This window comes from Castor canadensis, chromosome 18 (genome assembly GCF_047511655.1).
Source record: "Castor canadensis chromosome 18, mCasCan1.hap1v2, whole genome shotgun sequence".
Classification (NCBI taxonomy): Eukaryota; Metazoa; Chordata; class Mammalia; order Rodentia; family Castoridae; genus Castor; species Castor canadensis.
The window spans coordinates 12,353,141-12,363,608 of record NC_133403.1 but is presented as its reverse complement, the minus strand read 5'-3'; positions in this window follow the sequence as shown (position 1 = coordinate 12,363,608).

Below are 10,468 nucleotides of genomic sequence, written 5' to 3'. Positions count from 1 at the left end.
AGAGGCTGGGTGGGAGAAGGGGCACTTGTGCCTGAGACAGGGTAACCACCCCCGACTTGGGGGCCAGGGGCTGTCCAGGATCCTGGTAGCAACATAAGAACCTGAGGGGGTGGAGGGGTTGTCAGGGCAGTCACCTTAAAAATAGCCCACGGGAGCCAGGTGAGGCCTCCAGAGAGTCCATGGGTTCCCATTCCCCTGTAGATGGGGAGTGGGGAAATGGGAGAAAGGTCAGGGCAGTGCTGGGGGTGGGGGTGGTGGTTTGGAGGCCCAGGGACAGTTTGGGAAAAGGAGACTTGGATGGCAGTTCCCTGGCAATCCCATAAGGTGACAGAAGACAAGAACGTGGCAAAGTTCCAGATGCTTCTGAGGAAATTGCGGTCAAGAGAGGAGGGACCGGCTCTGTCCGAGGGGCAGCTGGGGAGGGGGGCTTGCGGAGGCCCCGTTTTCTTCTTAGCAGCTGTTCCCTCCCTCGGCCCCACCCAGCCACTGCTGCTCGTGGATTTTTGCCATACCAACAGAGCATCGGTCCTGGGGGATTGTGTATGTGGGGTCCCAGACCAGGACCCAAGGACGACCAGGTGGCCTCCTTGGCCCCACCTCATCAGGTGGTGAGGCTCTGGTTCCCACCACCCCTCGGGAGCAGACCAAGGGGAGCTCTTCACTGGGTGTGGCTACAAAACTCCTAAGGCTTAATTAAAATCAATCTCCAATTACTCAAATGCCATCGATTCGGGTCTCCGCTGATGGGGAAAATATGATCATTGCAGTGGGAAACATCAAGAGCACAGCACTGAGCATTTGCCTCAGCATGGGGCAGGCTGGGACCCACTGAGGCACGGAACCCATGCTTTAGGCCTAGACAACCCTTGCTCAGAACCTACTTCTAGAGCCCCCATGCTGGACTCAGATTTGACCACCCACCCTCCAGGGCTGGCCTCAGACTGCCCTCCTCCTACCTATGCCTCCTGTATAGCTGAGACTACAGATGCAAGCAAGACCACTATGCCTGGCTTGTTTGTTGAGATGGGGTCTCACTGACTCTTTGCCCAAGGCTGTGATAGTCCTGATCTCTTCCTCCTGAGTAGTTGGGATTACAGATGTGAGGCACTGCACCTGGCCCTTCCACAGCTTTTTTGAAGTGTGTCTGCCTGGGGCAGTATGAAGTGCCTGTGGAGACCACCCACTGTTATTATGTAGCTGGGGTCCTCTGAATGTGCCATGGGGACCCCTGCCTAACACACCTGAGTCTCACTGGGGTTCCAGGGCTCCTGCCCAATCACTTCCAGGCAAGTGAGTGCAAGTGGAAGGGGCCCCATGGCCAGTTATAAACCCTCTCCGTCATGTGGGCTTTAGGGAACAGCAGCTATCAGTAACCTCTATGTATGAGGTGACCCCTCAAGTCAGATCCCTCAGTTACAGCCTTAGCAGGGGAATCAGGAAGCAGAACAGGATACATCAACAGAGATAGCACACCTGGGAGTAAGGAGGTGACACTTTTCAAGGACTGGGGGAGAAGGGCCTTAGACCAGAGCCCTATCTGGCTACAGAGCTGGGAGCCTGCCCTGGGGCCTGGGAGCAGCCACAGCTGTGAGGACCAAAGGGCAGGCAGAGGAAACCCTTGGACACGGTTGATATGGGGAGGATTAACTGCAGGCATATCTAGTTTTACGTTTTCCTTTTGAAAAAGAAATATATAACCCTCAACTCTCCTGTTCTTAAAATAAAAAGTCACATAAAGCATTTCCCATACATGCAACAAACACTAAAACCTCGTGTGGTCTAGCCATAGAGGGACAAGGGCAGAGCAGGAAGCAGGTGTGAGAGGGGAATGAGAGACGAGGGTTGCGGGTGCAAGGCCGGGAGGGCTAAGGGTGACGGGAAGGGGCTGGTATTGGTTTGGCACCTGCTGGCTTTGGTATCCCTGTCTTGTCTCCTGTGATCTCTGCCCTCAGCTGCTGTCCCTTGGGCCTGAGTCCTTGTGCCCCTAGGAGGTGGGTGACCAGATCTGAGTGTAACGGAGGGTCAGACTTCTGGGAAGGATGAAGACATAAGAAGGGCAGTTGTGGGGTGGTGGTGGGGGTTGTGGGCTTCTGGCTCAGCACAGCCCAGAGAGGCCCAGGTGGTGCCATGATGACCAGCTAAACCCCTGTGTCATGACAGACAGCCAGGCCAGGGTGCCAGGCTCCGGGTAGCCTCTGGAGTGACCTCAGGACACCTCGGGTAATGGAGGGGCCAACCTGAGGCCATGTGTGAGCTCTATCTCAGCTGGCTGATCTGGGTCTCCCCTTTGCCCCTGGACCTTTAGCTTTTCCAAGCAGGGCCTGTGTGTTGTGCTGAGTCTTTGGTTGCTTTAATTAATGTCTAGCTTCCCGATGCCTAATTAAACTGGAATTGCTCCATGTCCAATAGCTGAGCGTCCCATTAGATACAAGTTAATGCAACTGTCGCAGCAGCAGTGAAATGAGGTTGCCTTGTCCCCACAGAGGGATGCGGAATGCACCAGAGGTGCAGGCCAAGCGAGGGTGGCCACACACCGGGGTCATGCTGAGCCTGTTCCTGGTGGCCTTTGCTGCCCACTGACCGAGGACCCCTGGCTCCTGGGCACCTAGTCTGGTTGCTCCCTACTGGCCGGTGTCTTCTGTTCTGACTCCATGAAAAACTCATGCCAGGTTAAGAAAAGTTGGAAAATGCAGAAATTAGAGCAAAGAAATTTCTGGCCTCAGAAATGGCTTGTCCGCCCTCCAGCCCCACTTGTTTTTCCAGAGCCTATTGTGGGGCAAGGCCTGTGTCAGGGCCCTAGGAGGTCAGTGGACACAGAGGCCACATTGTGAGGACCCTTGGCTGCTCAGGAGCTGCAGGAGCAGGCCAGGGTGCAGGCTGGGAGCCCTCTGGGGGAGGTCTGAATATGACACCCTCCCCCAGCTCAGGCAAGTGCCTTTGTACTGCCCTGGCCTCCCACAGTCATCTGTGGACCCCAAGGCAGGAGCACCTTGGCCTGAAGGCTGGCCATATGGGCAGTGGGTACAGCACAGTCTGCACTGGCATGGCAGAGCTGGGGTGCATGCAGACACTGGGGTGGAGACAGGTGTCTGGTTTGTGAGCCTCTAGGCGCTGCTCTCTCTCCCCTGGCTTGTTCACTGTCTACATTTCCCATCTTGGGAATGGGACTGCACCCATCTTGTCCTTCACTGCCCCTGGTATCCAGCACAGCCCATGGGGGGGCAAGTAAGACATGAGTTAGGAGATGGCCGAGGTCCTGGCACCTTCTCATTGCTCCTGGGATGCCCCAAGGCTTGGTGTCTATGGGGGCAAGTGACCCCATGTTTCTGGACACGGTCCCTCCAAAGTTTGCCTCCTGAACCCCTTACTGGTGCAGCAGTTTGGGCTCTTTGAACAGAAACTAAACCCAGATAGGTTTGTTGAGTAAGATGCCTGTGCTATATCCCGCCCCAAGGGCAGGTGGAGTGTGGAGGGTATGTGTGCAGGAGGGTCCCCCGAGAGCAGTTCTGTTCACAGCCTGGCCCACTACAGAGGGCTGGACAGGTGCAGCTGGGCGGGAGCTGTGCTGTACAAATGCAGTCTAGTGAGGGCTAATCCCAGTTATCTTGCCCCAAACCACCCTTGGGGGCTATGTGCATCCGGGTCCCATGTGTCCCCTCATTGCCCATTGGCTGTATCACATGTGGACAGCACCCTATGTCCCCAGTGCCTTCCCAGGGTGCTGAGTAGCCCAAGGAGGTGACCCTCACATATGAGAGCCAGGGGCAGGCACCTACTGTAGACGACAGTATAGACACAATCTGGGGGTCTTTCCAGGACTATGAAGGGACCAAGCCTGTGGCCTCTTGGAGCCCACAGGCTTCATAGGCAGTGGAAACAGAGGCCATTCATAAGCTGGGCAACCTTGGGCAGGTGGTTTTCCCTCTCTGAACCAGAGGAGTGAGACAAGGAGGAGCACACTTCACTTGAGTGGATAAGTCACATGCTGGTCACAGGTCTGGAGGGCACAGTGTCGGACAGGAAGATGCTGCACTGCAGCCAGCTCTGCCTACTAATCCCAAATTCCACACGCTCCCTCCCAGCACTGTGTTCCACCTGCAGAGGGACCTGTCCTTGGTTTGCGACACCTCACCCCCTCAGGACTTGGTCGATATTACTCACCTTTCATTTGGAAAACTTGGTCTATCCTGTGTCTGAGGGGGTATTGTCACTGTGGACTCCTGGCTGGGATCAAAGTGGCCTCTGCCCCATTGTCTCCGCCCCAGCGTTTGTATTGACTCTGCCTTGTGTTAAGTCTGACTCAATGGCAGACACATGGTTCTTGACAACCCCCGCCCCACTCCCATCCCATGGGCCTTGGACCGTGTTGACCATTGACATGGGGCATATGGATACGATGCCATGCTAGGAAATTTTCACTTCTTGCTCTTGGCTCTGAGCTGCCACATAAGGGGAGGCCATGTGGAGATGGAAGGCGGAGGCCCAGCGTGCAAACTCAGACCGAGTGCTGCCAAGGGCTCCCTGCACACTGCAGGTACAATGGGGAGCAGAAGAACTGCCCTGCTGAGCCCTGCCTGGACTCTGGACCTTCAAACAGAGCATAGGTGAGATTGGGTGGCTTTGTTAGGCAACAGCAGGTAACCCAAACTGTAATAGGGCACACGAGTTCTCTTCTTCCCTGCCACTCCCTCAAACCTTGTGCCCAGGTCCTGGACCTACAAAAAGGACCCCTGTTGGCAGTGGGGATTGGGGCAGGGGCTAAGTCAAGGCTCTCTTTCCAAGCTGTCTGATGTCATCTAGTGCTGATGGCACAGAAGAGGGTGGCCGATGCTAATGAGCTCCTGTGCCTCAAAGCTCGGCTCCACAAAGCCTCTGCAATCCTCCTGCAGGGTGCCACAGCATCTGAGCCTTTTGTTGCTGCAGTATCAAGCACTTGTATGGTGTTTGGATGGTGTTTTGTGTGTTTCCAAAAGAGGCCCGTGCAAGGTTTAATTGACCCATCTGCCAGCCTGGAGCCACCATAAGCTACTCAGGGCAGGTGCTGGTTGGGCTTTTCTCTGGGTCCCTGTTTCTTGTTGGGTACGCACAGAACACACAGAAGAGGATGTGGGGGAAAGGTGGGGGCCGGTGGGGGTGAGGCAGACTCAGCTCCCACTCACCGCCTCCCATTGTTTCAACAGCAGCGGAGGAGAAAACAAGGACTTTATGGCTGTCACAAATATTTCATCCTGTGCGTTTTACAGTCCACAATTGCTGCGATTGCTGGGTTCCTGTCGGAGCTGGAAGATTCATAAAATGCATGTGAATTTTTATGTTCAATTATTCCATGTCCCTTGCTTTGGGCCCAGTAGCTACCCCATATACAATCCGGCCCCCAGGCCCCTGACTGTCTGGACCCCTCCAACCCCAGCTCGTGCTCAGCAGAGAAGTATCCCCTCCCCTGCCCCCTGCTGCCACCTTCATGATGGGCTATAAACGTTCTCCATCCCAACCTCACCTGCAAGGAGGGGAGGCTCCCAGGTCCACCTGAACTCCCCTGTACACAAGGAGTCCCATGGGAGGTGCCAATGGATGGGCTGGAGGACCCTAGATTGGAGGTTCCTAGGGGTCCTTACTTGGGCTCAGCCTCTCTGTGCCTCAGTTTCCTCTCCTGAAAAATGGGCTTGTGATTGCAACATTGCACATGGTCTCTGTGAGCCCGGATCAAGGCCGGGGCCCAGGGTGCAAGGGAGGATTGCCCTGGCTCTGGCTGCACGGGGGAGGGCCAGCCTGAAGGGTGTGACTGGGCACTGTGGGGAGCAGCTCATCAGTTGCAGCCTCACGTCCCTTCATTACAGCGCCTGCAGAAGATGTTCTCTGATTAGTCTGCTGAATTATGAATTAGGTTCCAGGTCCCTGTGCAGCTGTTCCCGGCTTGTCATCCCCACCACTTTATTTCCCCATCTGCTTATAAAACCAGGAACGCCGTCCTGCAATAAACACTTCAAACACTTTTTTGGGGGGCTAATTAATTGTGTTGCATTTCTCTGACACAGCATGCAAGCCAGACCTGCTCTGAATTCCCAATGTGAGTTCGGCTCCTGCCCAGGTGCCTGGGGAGGAAGCTGGGCCTGGAGGCTGCAGGGGCTGCACATGGCCTCCCTAAGTGCCCTCTTCTCAAAGGTAGTCCCTGACCCCTGCAGGCTGAGCTGTCTCCAGCCAGGACAGTTCTCCTCAGGGGTTCCCCTGTGCATCCTCTGTCTGCAGGTCTCCTGATGAGGCCACTGGACATCTCCTCCAGCTCACCTGTGACACATCCAAGCTGAAACTCCTGTCCCCCTGACAACTGGCAGTGCCAGCCCTATGGATCCACCCCCTTCCCAGGGCTTCCCTCTGCACAACCTCATACTTTCCTGCCATGTCCACACAGTCCTCCACCTGGATAGTCCTCTGCTACCCAGTGTGCCTCCCTTGCCCCCAGACTCCCCTGGATACCCGCCCCCTCCCCCGCCCCAGGGAAGGCACTTCTAGGAGAGCCAGTCTCCCTGTGGAGACAGCTGCATCTCAGGGGAGATCTTTGGAACCCCATATCTGTTATGCACCCTGAGGTCTAGTCTCTAAGGAGACCAGAAAACATCCTGGAGAAGGTTCCAAACACCGACATTAATAAGAAAACAAAATCACAATTACCGAGTTACAAAACAGGGCTCCGAGACAATTAAGTTACGGTCGCCATTTGACTGCTCCGTGTCGGAAAGTGGCATTTATTAAGATGATTCTTAAAGTGGGCTCTGTAAGTAGGTTTTGGTGTTTTAACCTGGGGTCTGAGTCCTTCATTCGGCCCCCATCCATAGTGACAAAGCCCCTCTTGACTGCATCTGCTGAATGTGCCCCATGGGACCTCAATCCTCTGTCCCCAGGCCAGTGAGGCTCTGTGGCCACCATCACATCCCTTGAAACTGACTGGCAATTTCCCTCCAGTTACTCATTCCATATCCTTGGAGGCTGGGTCTCTGCAGGTCCCCACCCGTGGGTCCTTCTGTGAGGGACCAGTGGGTCCTCAAACTGAATCCTCTTTGGAGGACCAGCCTCACCGTCACCCACAGTGCGCAGGGAACTGGCTGGACCCCAGAACACCTCAGTTGTGGGGCCTCTAGGCTCAGTGACATGAGCTGTTTGGGGGAGCTGTCCCCAGACAGCATCAGCTTTTAGCTATGATGCTAAGGCACGGTGGGACTTTGCCTCCCCAAAGTCTGTTCAGGGTTGAGGGCTCTGTGATCAGTGGAGCCTCCCTGCGGAGCCAAGGGAGGAAGAGCAGGCCAAAGAGGCCAGGGGAGGCCATGACTCCTCCCAGTAAGCCTAGTTGACCTGTGTCAACTAGAGGTGGGCCAATGGGAAACTTGGGGACAAGGGAGTCCACACACACATGAGGATGGGAGTTTGTTTGGCTTTGGTGACACCAGAGCAAGGGCAGGGGTGGGGGCAGGAGGTGATGCCAGATACACTAGGAACAGAAAGGAGGCCAGCAGAGCTGAGGACTGGGGTGGGGAGCTCACCCAGGCAGGAGTGGACCTGCGCTCACCCAGGGAGGAGCTCTGTCCTTCTAGGACAGGGTAGTCCAGCCCGTCCTTACCCTGGACCTGGGACCTGGAAAGGTGCTCTCTCCCTGTCCCCACCCCCCAGCCTGTCCCCAACAGGCCCAGCTGAACCTGACTGCGGGAGCCCCACTCGGAGACGAAGGCACTCTTTCCTGGTTGGCAGGGCTCCGCTTGGAACATTTTTATGGGCTGTTAATTGTTATGCTTCCATTTAATTCTGGGTGTCATTCCATGTCAGCCAGGCCTGACAGGCTGGGATTTATGCTTGAAATTATGGGGCTTGGGCTGTTCAGAGGTAAAACAATTACCCATCAATCAGCCACCAACCGGCTTGCTGGGGCTGGCAGCCCTGTTAGCAGGTGTGGGCGGCTGTGGCCCCAGAGAGAACCTGGAGAGGCAGGCCTGCCTTCGAGGACAAGGCAGGCTGGGCAGGGTCTCCCCAGCCCCGCCCGGCAGGAGGCTTGTGTCTGTGTCAGGGCTCAGCTTTCTGGGAAGGGACCCTCAGGAGGGAGGAGTTCAGGGTCTGCCTTCCCATCCCAATTTCTTGGGGCCTTGGATTCCCACGTATATGGAGTGACCCTGAGTGCCCTGAGGGTGACCTGTTCAAAGATGCTATAGAGTCATAGAGAGGACAAGACTGTGTGTCCAGTGTGCTGAGGGGCCACAGTTGGCCTTAGTCACTGAGCTGGAATGTCGAAGTTGCCAGGAGTTTCTTTCTAGGAATGGTGGTTCATGCCTATAATCCCAGAGATCGGAAAGATCACAGTTTGAGGGCAACCATCTCAACAAATGAGCCAGGTGTGGTAGTAGACACCTATAATCTGAGTTACATGGGAGGCGTAAGTAGGAGGATTGTGAACTAGGCCAACACAGACAAAAAATTCTAGACCCTCTAAAGCAAAATGAGCCGGGGGCATGACTCAAGCGGTAGAGCGCCTGTCTAACAAGCATCATGTCCTGAGTTCAAAACCCCCAGTACTGCCACATAAAAAACAAATTCTCCCCAAACCCAAAGTTGCCAGGAGGGAGAGACAGGTGTCAGTTCAGCCCTGGAGAGCACAGCCTGGGTCCTCAGAGGGTATGCCCAGGTCTCCAGCTGTGTGCACGTGGAGCCTGAGGCCTATTTGATCCATGCACGGCACATGCAGATTCTGACTGGAGGAGCCAAGAGTGAGACCTCCGGGAATTTCTTTGGACAGAGGTTTCATGACCCCCCCCCCTTGAGAGCCCCAAGCACTGGCTCCAGCTGTGTAGAAGAGGAAGATGGGGTGCCTTGGAGAGGGGGCAGGCATGCAGACACCCACCTTGGGGTCCTTTTGGGAGGGTGGGACGGGAAGTATGGAGAACAGGTGGGTGGACCAGAAGGCGAGATGGTTCTGGGCAGGTGGGGAGGGGTGAGTGAGCCCTGGGGCCACAGAGCTGATCAGTCCAGGCCTCACTTTTGGGGTGGGTGGCATAAGGCAAGGAGACCCATTTCCCTTCCCTGCTCCTGTCAGGGACTGCAGGGCTGAGGGCCCTGACTGACTCTGCCTCTGCGTTGTCCCCTGGTTACTGATGGGGTAAGGGGTGAACAGGACAGTGTTGGAATTGGGCTCGCTCAGACAGAGCCAGAACCCTCAGCAGTGGTCTTGGGACAGCCGACCAGCCTTAGTACCTCGCTGGGGTGAGGGAGGTACCCATGCAGCAGGTTGGGTAAGTGTGTCCTCACCTGCCGTCCCCCTGCTGCTGTCTCAGCTGCTGCCCTAAGTCCCCACTAAGTCCCCTGCTGTGGGTGTCTCACACTCAGCCCTGTGCTGCCAATACAGACGCTCTCCCCATGTGCTGTGCAAGGTCCCCAGGACTCTGCCTTGCTTTCTGCCTCCTGGAAGGGGCAGCTGGTCTTGAGCCCGCACTGGGGCTGGCACCTTCTGGCCTCAGCTTCCTCACTCTGAACCATGCTGTCTGTGTGGATCCAGGGATTCAGCAAGTTGGTGTGTGGCCTCAGACGCACTCCTGGAGGCTCTGTGGCCCATTTCTCTTGATTTCCTTCTAGTTCTGAGACCCACCAAGCAGGTGATCACCTGCATTGAGGCTACTCAGAGATGGGCCCCCATCTTTCTGAGCCTTTCATCTTCCTGACCTGACTGCTGCCAAGGGTGACAGATGAGGTCACCAGGCCCAATGTGGACCGGATGATGGTGGTCCCATCACCATCTACCTGGGCTGGACTTCTAGCAAGGGTTACGTTCTGCCAGGGTCATGTCCCCCTGGGTTCGGGTCTTTCTGGGGTTGGGTCCACCTCGGGTCACGTCCTCTGTGTCCTCAGAGACAGAATACATCGAGCAGTAGAACTTCCTGCGTTTTGTATTGAAATATTTCAAACAGAAAAGAAAAAAGTACCAATTCCAGTTTCTTAATCACATGCTAGTCAGCCCCCATTGCTATTAGCAATTACCTTTGTCTGGTGCCATCCAAAGTATATTCTGATTTCCTTGAAAGTCAGGGTGCCACCATGAGTCATTTACACTTCGTCTCCAGGTCTCTGCCTTTGCCTTCCCACCCTGAATGCTGGGTGCTGCTGGTAGATGACAGCCTCCAGGTTATCACAGTGGTGGGACCCAGGCCCTTGCTCATCTTTTTGGTGGGACTGGAGTTTGAACTCAGGGCTTTGCACTTGCAAAGCAGGCGCTCTACCACTTGAGCCACACCTCCAGTCCATTTTGCCCTGCAAACTATTTGCCTGGGGTGACATCAAACCCTGATCCTGCCAATCTCAGCCTCCCAAGTAGCTAAGATTACAGACATGAGCCACTGTCATCCAGCTCACAGCTTCCTTGCGTGTGTGTGTGTGTGTGTGTGTGTGTGTGTGTGTGTGTGGTACTGGGGTTTGAACTCAGGGCCTACACCTTGAG